Genomic DNA, 13,257 nt, shown 5'->3' with positions numbered 1-13,257 from the left:
GTGGTGGCTAATTAATGGGTGCTATTTTGTTTGTGGGGTGATGGTGGGGCAATGTAATAGTGGGAACTATTTAAGATGGGGTGGTTTGGGGGCCATTGAATGTGGGGGTGAGTTTGGGGAGAATCTTTATTAAATGTGACTATGAATTATTTAATGGCTGTGGGAAATAATTATATTTATGAGATGTAAATACTATTAATTTATTGCTGGGGCTGTTTGGAGGGAGGAAAATAGGTTTATTTATTAAATGGGAATACTATTATTTTAATGTTTGCGCTGGAGGAAGGCTAATTATTAATCATGAGTGCTATTGATTTAACGCCGGGGCTGGTTGTAATTTTCTAAATGTACCCATTTTTTTTCCAAGTAGGGCCCCCCAACATTCCAGGTCCCAGACAAGCCGCAACTAAAGAAGCCTGCAGCCACAGGTGGTGAAAGTGACAAGAACAGGTAGTAGAGTCCAGGAGAGTCTGTGAAATGTTGTGATTCTAGTGGAACAATCCCAATTTTTGGTGACTGTTCTGCCCAATGTAAGGTGCAGGCCACCTTACATTGGGCAGAACAGTTACACCTTACATTACTCTTTATGTGCACACTGCATTGTTTATATACTACACTGTGGTGCTAGATGTCCTGAAAGTCAGGAGTGCTTGGACATATGTCACGCTCCGGCGAATTCAGGGCCTAGCACTTTTCACCTGCTAGCCATGCCCCAGTGATGCATAGCAATGACCCCAATGGTATGACCACACACACTTTGAATTTTGCCATGCTCAACTATAAGGGGGGGCCATGAAGTTGTTGTACCGGGACCCTGAATTCCTCTTGGCAGCCCTGGCTCCAGGTCATATACTACAGGTAGTCACTCTACTATCTCCAATTAATATATATTTAATCACAAAGGGCATAAACAAAAACAAGCAATTACTCGTACATTAAAGAACATAAATAACAGTTAAATAACAGTATCTGAAGTACATCCAAATAGGCGAAATCTTCTCTAAAGACAGGATGAGTAGATTCCCAGCCAGATGAAAGACACCTCAATAGATCTTAAGGATGAAAAAAATCAGACCTGACGCCTTTCACCTGTAAAGACTTTATCAAAGGGGCCCGTGGCTCTGCAAAACTTTTATTTCTTCATAGAGCATTGTCCTTAGTTTATTGTTTGGTGTTTGGAGACTAGAAGTGTTCCACCACACAGGTAAAAACAAGCGGGGAGGGGGGGGGGATTTCTGACAGAAGCACTGGGACAGTTGTTAAATGCAGATCAGATATATGTCCCAGGTTTCTGTCTTGTGTATTTTAAAACCTCATGGAGATTGGGAGATTGCTTGTGTTTGGGGGAACAGCTTATAAGAACTCCCAAGGAGTGTTTTCAGCTGTAGGGTCTTCCAACCTGCCTGACGCTGGCTAATCAGGAGCTGCTGTTAAAAGGCTGTGAGGCTGTTTCCTCACTCACTACCTGGGAAGCAGGTCAGATGCCTCCTCAGAGGGGTTGGGTAGCAATGTGTGGACCCCACAGTCTAGGTGTTTAAAGACTTAGCCTGCGAGGTCCACACATTGCCACTATGAAATAACATTGATGTGAGTCGCACCAACGTGAAACTGTAGTGCCGGAGTCCTGTGATATGGTTATGGCATATGCATAGAAAGAGCAGCCGTTTACCCCAGGAAACGGCACCCCTAATGTTAGGAACCCCTCTTGCCGATACAGCACAACCCGGAGTCTGCTCCGCCAGTCAGGTGTTCACTGGAGCCCCTAGTGGTGGGGACAGACTTGGCCGCAGACTGACAGAGGGTCATGAAGTGTGTACCGGCTGGGGAGAACCCAGGTAAGCGAAGTGAAGTCCAGGCAAGGGTCAAGGGCCGGCAGCAGACAGCAAATCCAATAAACAGGCCGAGTCAAGGGTCACGAGCAAACAGGAAGGTCGGTAAACATGCCGGAGGTCGGGGTCACAAGAAACACAGGCAGGGTCCAAATCCAGACAAGGGGTCATACACGGGCAATCCAACAGAATATCCAACGGACAGGAGCAAGGAGCAGAGTAGGTCAGCAGACTGGTAACAGAAGCTATAACCGGCAGTGAGGCTGCAGATCTCACTGCCTTAAATACAGGGATAGACCAATCAGGGCTTGCCCCTGGGGTATGCACATCTGCAGGCAAATTGCCTGCCATACAGACTGACCAATAAGAACCTGTCACTAATGCTCAACAGGTGCAGGCTAAAAGAACACTAAATCAGCCCACAGCTGTGGGACATAACTGAGCATGCGCCCACTACAAGGCTGCTGGATCCCGGAAGTGACGTCCCGGTCGTCATAGCGATGGCCGGGACGCCAGGCGGAGCCACAGTGAGTCACGGCGGTGCAACTGTCTAACACCTAACCCGATCTTTCAACACTATACATAAATTAAATCACTATTAATCAATTACATATTAATTTAATTTAATTAACATCATATCAAAAATGACACACATTTATTGATATCATATATCACTTAATCACAATCTCATATATCTAAACACATTTTGTCTTAATCACATTTTATTCCATCTACACAAATTAATATGCATTTTTTAAATTTAAGTCATACTACATATGAATAAGACGTAATGTCACAGAATTTTTGTCACAGTGTTTTATTTCAGAAAGGTTTATATTATCACTTCATCATCATCATCTATTTATTTATATAGCGCCACTAATTCCGCAGCGCTGTAGAGAGAACTCATTCACATCTGTCTCTGCCCCGTTGGAGCTTACAATCTAAATCCCCTAACATACACTCACAGACAAACATAACTAGGGTCAATTTGTTAGCAGCCAATTAACCTATTCGCATGTTTTTATTTTTGGAGTGGGGGAGGAAACCGGAGCCCCCGGAAGAAACCCACGCAAACACAGGGAGGACATACAAACTCAACACAGATAAGGCCATGGTCGGGAAATGAACTCATGACCCCAGTGCTGTGAGGCAGAAGTGCTAACCACTAAGCCACCGTGCTGCCAACTTCACTTATATTCACTTGGAATTTTTTTTTAATTTTTTAGAACTTACTTAAACCTTGAATCACAATATTATTATTTTTATTAATATCACAATACTGGTGAAATTATACATCCTTTCACCATATCTGGCCCTCTCAGATTGCACCTTAATTTGTTTTTATGTAAGTGTCCAGTGTATTAATACAACTTTGAACATTGATTTTAAAAGAATTTACTACACTAGAGTTTTTTCTTTTTCCAAATTTGTATATAACTATCATGTTGATTAAAAGAGAAACACTTCCACTATGATCATGCCTCCATCTTTAGATAACTATAGGGGGGTTTATTAAAGATTGGAATTTATGAGAGCCTTAAGAATACATCTAGTACTATGATTGGATTACACTGCTGAAGATCCACGGGGATTATTCACTCACCAAAACTGAATATACGTATTTATTAATGATTTTATTGGCCCTTTAGATTGCCAATCACAAGTAACTGGCAGATTGCTTGAAGACCATTTTAAATAGTCAGCCCGTCCTGAATATGGGTTGCAACTTTGAAAAAGCTTAATGCGAAACATACGTTAGAGTGTAACATTGTTGGTATTATGCTAAGTTAGAGCAACAAGGGGGGAAAAGGGAATCAGAGATTATTGAATTCATTCAGTGTCCACATGCCCCCTAAGAATTACTATTAAACAGCTATTAGCTAGCCAGTGTACTAACGATGCTTAGCGTTTAATTTAAACAATGAACATGTCTATCTGTTTCTTAGTGTGAAACAGCATCACACAATTTAATATATCTGCAATGGAACTATCAGCTATAATAGAAAGATAATATACTCTGTATAATTAATACTTTAGTCTTCTTGTAATTTTATTTCATCAGTGCAGAATGTGAAATCAGTAAGAAAACAGAGATACTTTTTGGCAAGTTCAGTCACCAACAATTAATAATTATAACACAGTGCAACATTTTATCTGAGACCAATACATTTTGACACACTTCTAATCACTCAACCTGGCCATCTAGTGGGCTAAACTGGTAAGACACCATGTTTTCATATGTGTTATTATATTTTGGTTTCGCTGGCTTAAAACACTAATTGATTAAAGATATATCATAGAGATAATAAAAACCTACACACTCATCTGACTACAATATTGTATCATAATAAACCATGTGAAAAATAATTCAGTGAAAATAAAACTGAATCATTCTGGCCAACTATTGAGAACTCGTTTTTAGCTCACTTTTTATTAGGCTTTGAAAATTTCACATTGCTATCTATATTCAAAATTATGGACAGTTTTGGTTGATAAAAGCCTGACATATGATACCCTGATTATTAAGTAAAGTGGTATAACACGTGCTACATGTTGATCATTTTAATTTTACTTTATCACAGTTGTTGTTTTTGGCCACATGTGGATTTACATATCAGATCCTGAATAATATGCCTATACCAATAGTCAAGGAGTGTCTCTTGCAATAGTAATACTCTTTTTTTTTTCAGTGACTGTTACAATATACTAATTATACTACTAAGTACATACAAATACAAAATAGATTAAGAATAATTTTAATAATAAACATTTAAGGGTTTATTTAAGACTAATATTTTTCTTGTTCAGTGGGTTCTATGCTTTTACTCTTTTCGCTCAAATGATTATGCAACCACCTGCTAGATAGACTGGCAGTGCTTGGTCCGAATGCCATGGAGTCCATGTTGAAGGTGCAAGTCCAACTTCAACCCCCAATGCCCTTCATCAGCAGGAGTGGTATGAGAAGTCCGGACCCAGACAGGGCTGAGACATGCCTACATTTAACGAATGCACCACCAATATCGACATGCATCTATTGGTGTGTGAATCGATAATGGCTGTACATGGAGACAAAATGGCCCCGGGACCCAGCTTGACAGGTTGAGCCATAGAAACATACCTCAAGCTCAGCTTTGTATCATGCGACATACACAAAGAGGTCCAGTGGGCACTTCAGCCAGGTTTGCAGTGACTCAGAAACATACCTGCTAAAATTCCAGACTTTTGCAAATAGCGGTAATACATCCCGCTTGGAATATACCTGCCAGCTACATCAGTCAGACCCTGCCTCATTAGTGATGGCATTTCAGGTGTAAAGAGGTAAAGCTTATGCAGAGGAATTGCCCCAGAAACAGGTGTCCCCAATCCGATCAGAAGAATCATTATTTTTCCCAGGAAGAGTTTCAGTACCCTGATGGTTCATATGTAGATTGGATTGTCAGCGGTCAGGACTACCCAGCCAACATGTGGGTGGGCCACCTGGAGGTCTAGGGGCTTATGCACATCAATCAATCTAATTCAACCCTTCTTGGTCTATATGTCCCAGGAACTTCAGAACTGAATGGTCCATAGTAATATGGCTAGGAGACAACTCAATTACATACCCATGGGCTGTTTAATTCTGGACTGGAGACATGACATACTAGTTTTTCCACACAGTCATCTGCAGCAGGGCTAGGGCTGATCTCAATGTGCCAGTCAGCACTTTGCCTCCAGCACGGGGAGTCCCTGATGTGTCTCTAGCTGCAACCTTGAACCCCTGCTGGTGAGTATAGCACACTGACATGACCAACAGTGGGATTGACTTGGGGGAATTTAGAAAGGCCCAACAGGCAGACCCTTCTCTAGCTCGCTTATGCAGGACATCCGACCATCCGAGCAGGCTGGGATTGTATGGAAAGATTGGCTGCTTTAATGGTCAGTGATATGTGAGCTCTGCATGATCCCTGCTTAGTTACACTGCAGCTTATTTTGACCAGGGATCACCCAGGTCTCGCTTGAGTCATTCAAGCAAGTGCCCTTTGATATTATTGCTCCCCTGCTCAAGTCCAATCATAAAAGGAAGGGATTCATTTTACCCTGGTAGACTTATCTACATGACACCCCAAAGTGGTGGTTCAGGCATCCATAGATGCTGAGCATGTAATCCAGGCCCTAATGCATATCTGTAGCCAGGTAGGTTAACTGCAAGAGTTTGTTAGTGTCCAGAAATCATGGTTCCAAGGGGAGCTAATGCAGACACTCTAAGAACTATTCGATGTGCAACCTCTATGCACAACCCCTTATCACTCCTAAATGAATGGGCTCTTTGAATGTCTCAAAGGGACCCTTAAGCAATTGCTTCAGGCATATGTCCAGTTGGGAGGAGGCAGGGAGAGGTCCTTTCAGCAGCTTCTGTTTGCATACCCAGATGTGCCACAAAATCCACCAGATTCTCTATGTTCTAGTTGGTGTATGGCTGGAGGGTTCTGGGATCACTGGAGTTAGTCCAGAAGAGTAGGGAAAGCTAGTTCAAGCAGAAGTGTAAGTATGACAGGTGATCCCAGGCACGAGAATTGGCAATAGGTCAGTGAATAATGGTTTTTATACAGTTGAAATAGGAAACCAGTGTATTGGGTAAACCCTGAGGTGCTTGACATGGTCAAGAAGGAGGTTGAGGAAATTCTAGCATTAGTGATGAAAATACATTCATGCAGAAAAGAACATTTGCTCTGCTGAAAGTCCATGTCTTGCATTTTCCTCCTGCCTCTCTGGAGGTCCCTTGGTTGGCACAAGTGGCACAACTCTGTTCCTTACAATTGGACTACACCTTGGTTTTTCCTGGATGTTGGACAATTTGTGAGGGAGCACCACCAGGAGGGACTTAAACCAGGAAGCCAAAAACTGTCCACAAGCTCATCAGAGCTAAGGAGTTTGTTCCAGGGCTCCCTGCTGCTACAGCTAAACATGCGTGGGAGAACGTGGCTGACTAATAGACACAAACACATTGCATGGATGGCTATCCAGGGGGGTTCACCTTTCAGAACACTCATGCACTCCTGGAACCTGTGCAGATATGTCCACTGTCCCTTTTGTATCACCAGAAGGGAAACAGCACAGCATATTTTTTGGGACTGCCCCACTGGACAGGATCTGTTGGTTAACTTGAAATGCAAACTCAAGGACAGTGTGCCCAGGTCTTGCTTTCATTCCATTCAGTATTTTATGGATTATTTCCTGGAACCCACACAATTGGGCCAATCCAGGAGGCCTGGCGCCTTATGACCTGCTTTAAGGACAATATATGGCTTGCCAGGAATCGCCTCATCTTCAAAAGGAAGAAGATGACCATCCAGGACTGTCGCAGTCTGATCCAGAGCCTGCTAAGAGACTGACAGTCCTGAGGGAATAAAGCTTTTGGCCTGTGATATCCCCCACCTTCCCCTCTCACCTACCTTCTCCTCACATCCATTGCTCATTTGAATCTGTTATGTCGTTTAAGTTTTGCATGGTTAGTGCAGTACTTGATGTATAGTGTAGGAGGTCATATCTTGTACCTTATGTCTTGTACTGTGCTAAAAGTAGGAATGATTATGTTTCACGGTGTACTGTGTACATTTGAATCTAATGTACCATATGTTTTTTGCATCTTTATACAAAATAAAGATACATTTTCAATTAAAAAAAGGAGTAAATGTTCACCGGGACAAACCATGCTACAATGCAAGGGGTGCAAACTAGTTTATTATTTTACACATAAGTTAAATACTGGCAGTTTTTTCATGTAGCACACAAATACTTGATAGCTTTATTTTTACACTGAAATGTAAAGTTGATCTAGGACATGCCCTACCCCAATCTGTCTCCACATTTTAAATTTACATCCCCCTCCAATGCAGCATGTTTTTGACCAAGTGTAAAGTTACTCCTTTTTATGCTTTGCTCCCCTTAATGCCCTTAAAGTCCAAGTAACAGATGCAACCCATTAGTTGCTGAGAGCTGATTAACTGCTATATTGCTGGGATAGCAGAAGTCTAAGATACAGCAGCACATCTGGTTGGAGTATGGTATTCCAACTACAAAGTCCACAGTAAAGCGATACAACAGTGTAACATACAGAACTGAGTAGTCAAGATTCACTCAGCATGCAAAGATGTTCGTCTCTCACACAAACAGAAAGAATAATTGTGACACTTGATAGATGCTACTTATCTTTGGCTGCTTTTATTTCTATTGGAAAACCTCATTGGAAAACTTTAGTATAGGTTTCTTTTTTCTGAATGTTGTGCAAATAAGGGCTGAATTGCATTTTTTGGTATAGTCAAATGTGGGAAATTTAGATGAATTAAATTCAGGAGGATTAATTTGCTTATCATTAGAAAAAATGCTTGGGGCAACACAATGTAAGGCAGGGTACACACTACAGAAAATTTCTAATGTTATGGTATCATTGACAATTTTACCCACCACTGAAGTTCTGATCAGTATGGCGATTCATGCGTACGCACAATAGATGTTTAAAATGATTTTTACACTATTTTGCATCTGAGCTGTGATTTTTGTCTGTCATAAACATCGTTCCAACGATCATGATGTTGTGGACACTGTGCAGATATATGGCCTTCCAGCAGCAATATGCTAAATAAATTTAAATAAAAGGCTGAACCTCAGTGCACACAACACCCACAAACAGGTATTCAGGAAAAGGAAATACATCATCACCTGTCATTCTATTCGACATCTTTGTGTATACTATATGTGCGTTAACTACTTTTGCAGCTGCACAATTACTACGATTTATTTTAATATAATGGCCACAATAAATCAACAGAAAGCTTCTGGTTTGTTGCTTCTCGCTATGGCACGAACACTGCAAACACAGATCCGGAGGGAACGAGGAAGAAAGAATCGGACTTGTTGGGCCAAGGAGTGTTTCCAGAGGAAAGACTCCTTTTCACATATGCCCCTGCTACAGGAGATACAGGGCAACAACCCTGATGACTTCAGGAAATTTCTGCGGTTGGCTGATCCCACATTCCAGGAACTGCTCCAGCTTGTCACCCCACTCATCCAGAAGGAGGACACCCATTTAAGGAGACCCATATCTACAGAGCAGAGACTGTTTGCTACCCTACGATTTTTGGCCACAGGAAGGACACTGGCTGATCTCAAATACAGCATAGCAATTTCAGCGCAATCTTTGGGTTTGATCATACCCGAGACCTGTGAGGCTATAGTACAAGTTCTGCATGGACAATATATGAAGGTTGGTGAAAGAACTATAAAATAAATATGGAAAAAAACTTTCCGGCGCTAATAATGACTATATATATAAGGTGCCAAGGCTAGGGATCTGCAATCCCAAAATATAAAATATAAACCACAACGATAATTCAATGGTCATCCTTTTTCCTGAAAATACTTGTGCACTGCAAAGGGTAAGTAATATATAGAATTTATTAAAATGCAACACAAATCCACATGGATAATGTGTACTGGTAGAAAAGATCACATAATATAAAAATACCACATTAATATAATATGAATACTGCAAAAACATGTACATGAAGATAGTAGGTGCACCTACAAATATGACAAATAATTATGTGGATAGATCCAACCGACCAGTTAATCGCAGTTCACCCCAAAAGATAGATAATGCTAGTGATTTGGAGTGTGAAAAAATAGTCAATCGCATATATTCCAATAATATTAGTACTGAGATGATTCAGAGTCCTAGGTTAAATTACCCAAATGGTAGATCGAAAACGGCTGCTTTTAAATATGGGGAGAGGAACTTTCTTGTCCGTGTAAAAAAAAAAGTGACAGTCTCTTACCAGATTCCTGGAGATATAATAATCTGTGAGACCAGTCCCTTTACAAAGATCCGCGAGTACTCGTTTGATATGTGTACCTCCACCAATATTCCCAAAAGCAATGAAGCTACTGCTCTGTTCTCGGACTCTTGTCAGTTCTCATGCACGCTTCAAGGTAATAGCGTACCCGACACAGACGTGCAGCGGGATTAGTTGATAGGAACTTCACGCAGCATATTAGATATGTATAAGACTTCCAAAGGGTAACGAAAAATCTGGTAATAGGTTGGTAATGAATATAAGTGGTATAATAAAGTTAGGCTTCCTGCTTGTTTTGCACAAGCAGGGATGGACCTGTACACTTCAACAAAGTCCTTCATGAACTTTACAGTTTTGTCAGATGCCATCTTAAATGTTTTCCTATAAAAAAAAAACCACGTTGTGTCATATTTACATACACACCTCAAAAAAATATACACAAATTCTCATGCTATAAACAACTTGCCTTACTATAATAGCGATCAAATAAGTTAACTAAATTGTTGTATACATTGGTAATTTCAGCTAAAAAATTTCCGACAGCTGCAAACATGAAGGCTGTAGACGAATGAAGGAAGGAACATTCACCCACAATGCTCCATTCTACTGCTACAGGTGCCATAATTGATCCATACCAACTGTGAAAGCCCATCAGCACATTGTGATTTCAAGCAGTGTCCAAGGAAAGCAAATGGTAGTAGTCCCATTGTAAAAAAAACATGTTGTGCTCCGTTTCATCGTTAAACATAATTAAAATTATTTTCCTTTCTTCATTTAGGTACCATCGTCATTTCTGATGAAAGTTCGGATGGAGAGAAGGAGGGTACACACACCAATATTTATATAACGTCCGGTGATGGAAAAGGTGTGGCCAAGAAGATGGAAAAGCTGAACGAATATTTTAAATAATTGAGGGATAACATCAAGCGCTACGGAATCTGCAGGCGCTATATAAATAAATGTTGATGATGATAAATGATGTGAAGAAACAGTTCCACAAACTGGAGAAAAATTACCTGGACTTGTTTAACATGTATGAAAAAGTTATGTTTGAAGCCTGTAGCCTCATTAAATGTTAAAATAATCATAATTACTACAGAAGTTTAAAATAATTTATTTAGTAGACTAAGATATTCTGAAATTTCAGGATTTTCATTTGTTTTTTTTACATCTTGTTTTAAAAAAAAGTAAATTTTTACAAATAAAAAGCATTGTAAACAAGTTTCTAGTTTATTTGGCGCACTTGCTAGATAGGTAAGCCTGGAATAAAGGCAAAACCAGTGAACATTTTCAGAGGAACAGACACAGGGTGGACACAGGTGTACAGAATATATACAGTGGATCCGGAAAGTATTCACAGGGCTTCACTTTTTCCACATTTTGTTATGTTACAGCCTTATTCCAAAATGGAATACATTCCCTTTTGCCTTCAAAATTCTACACACAATACCCCATTATGACAACATGAAAAAAGTTTTTGGGAGATTTTTGCAAATTTATTAAAAATAAAAAACTTCATATGTATGCTCTAATTATTGTCGAAGCCACTAAATCTGTTGCATGCATTTTTGGATTTTGGGGAGCTGTAAAGGAAGTCAGAATTATTATTTTATTGATAAATTTTGTATGAATATATTATTATTTATTTGCACTAAAGTGTACAATGCAGATTCTCAATACCATACCTGCTGACCCTCAATCCTGGAGTTATGTAGACTTGTTTAAAACTGTTTTTATACTTTATAGCAAGGACAGACATTGTGTGAGACAACTTTAAAATGCTCTCACATAATGATATCAGTGATGTAAGCTTGTACATTTCATAACGTATTCACATTGTGTCTGCTCTATGTTTCCTAGTGGCTGCATGTCCCTATATATACAATAAAGTGAGTCTCCATATTATGTTTATAGTATTTCTTTCTCTATGTGCAAGTGCTGTATTTAGACACCTGCACTTCATTGATGAGCCACTAGAGGGCAGTGCTGTAATTGACTTTATTTCAAATGATTGAGCCAGAAATGCTACTGATTGTATTTCTCTATATGGTACTGTTATGCTTTATAGACAGCATAAATGGTACAATTTGTAAATATACAATTAATATATTACTTAGTAAATATTATTTTGGTTACTTTGCAACAGTATGTGCATGTTTTAGCACATATTTTTCTGCGCTCCGTTTTTAAGACTATTGTGATGTTGTAATACAAAATGAGGATCATGGAGCATTCAAATTGTTGTAGTTAGGAACATTTGAGAGAGAACCTCTTAACAGTAGGTTTTTGACTTTGCACAGAACCAGAAGATATGCAGCAAGGCTCCCTGGTCTGTTCCACTCCTCTAGCACACAGAAGAAGCTGCAGGAGCAGTAGGAGAGCTGGCAAATGGTACCATCAGTAAGCAATTTGTAACTGGTTTCTTCAATATAACTGTATTTTATGACCCTGAGCATGATTCATCCTCAGACGTAAACTGAATGCAACTTGTGTATTAAAAAAAAGGCTCAAAACTAGTAGTGATGAGCGGGCTCGGATTCCGCTAATCCGAGCCCACCCGAACATTGCGGATCCGACGGGATCCGAGCACTGTTCGGGTAATTCCGGCGGCTAAATGAAACCAAAACGAGGCTATGACATCCAAGTCTCGCGTCGGATCTCGCGAGACTCGGATGTCATAAATTAGGGAAAGATCAAGACCCACTTCCTCCTAATGCTGAAGCTGCTGCCACTAGTCATGACATAGACGATGAAATGCCATCAACGTCGTCTGCCAAGGGCGATGCCCAATCTCCTAGTAGAGGGCATGTAAAATCCAAAAAGCCAAAGTTCATTAAAATTAGCAAAAAAAGAAAATTGAAATCATCTGAGGAGAAACGTAAACTTGCCAATATGCCATTTACGACACGGAGTGGCAAGAAACGGCTTAGGCCCTGGCCTGTGTTCATGACTAGTGGTTCAGCTTCACCAAAGGATCTAAGCCCTCCTCCTCCCCCCCCTCTAAAAAATTTAAGAGACTTAAGCTGTCATCAACAACACAGCAAACAACTCTGCCTTCTAAAGAGATGGCATCACAAATCCCCAAAATGAGTCCAAGGGTGTTGGTGGTTGCGAAGCCTGACCTTCCCATCACTGTACGGGAAGAGGTGGCTCCTTCCACCATTTGCAGCACGCCCTCTGCATATGCTGGAAGGATCACCCACAGTCCAGTTACAGATTTTGCTAATGAAGGTGTGAATGTTGTACACTGGGAGGAGGATTTTGATGTAGCTTGCGCTGAGGAGGAACTTGACGAGGAGGATGCTGATGTCGTTATCATAAATGGATTCCCTAAATTGTTTGAATGAGCAGTGATCTAAAGTATCGTTCTACTTTTTCATAAGCTCTGGGTCATTTTGATATGACAGAGCTTTAAAAAGCCTTGAACCTCTCTGAATCAGTTTCTTGGAAACATACTTGGAGTTATCCAATCTACAATTGATCAGGAATAGGAATGCTGAATCCTCATATAAGTGTCACGCTCAAAGGGTCTATAGAATGCCCTACGATCTGCTACCCCCAAGAGGCATGGAGTCTAATGGAGAGGGAGGTTT

Source organism: Mixophyes fleayi, chromosome 4 (genome assembly GCF_038048845.1).
Source record: "Mixophyes fleayi isolate aMixFle1 chromosome 4, aMixFle1.hap1, whole genome shotgun sequence".
Taxonomy (NCBI): Eukaryota; Metazoa; Chordata; class Amphibia; order Anura; family Limnodynastidae; genus Mixophyes; species Mixophyes fleayi.
Note: the sequence above shows the minus strand (reverse complement) of the source record.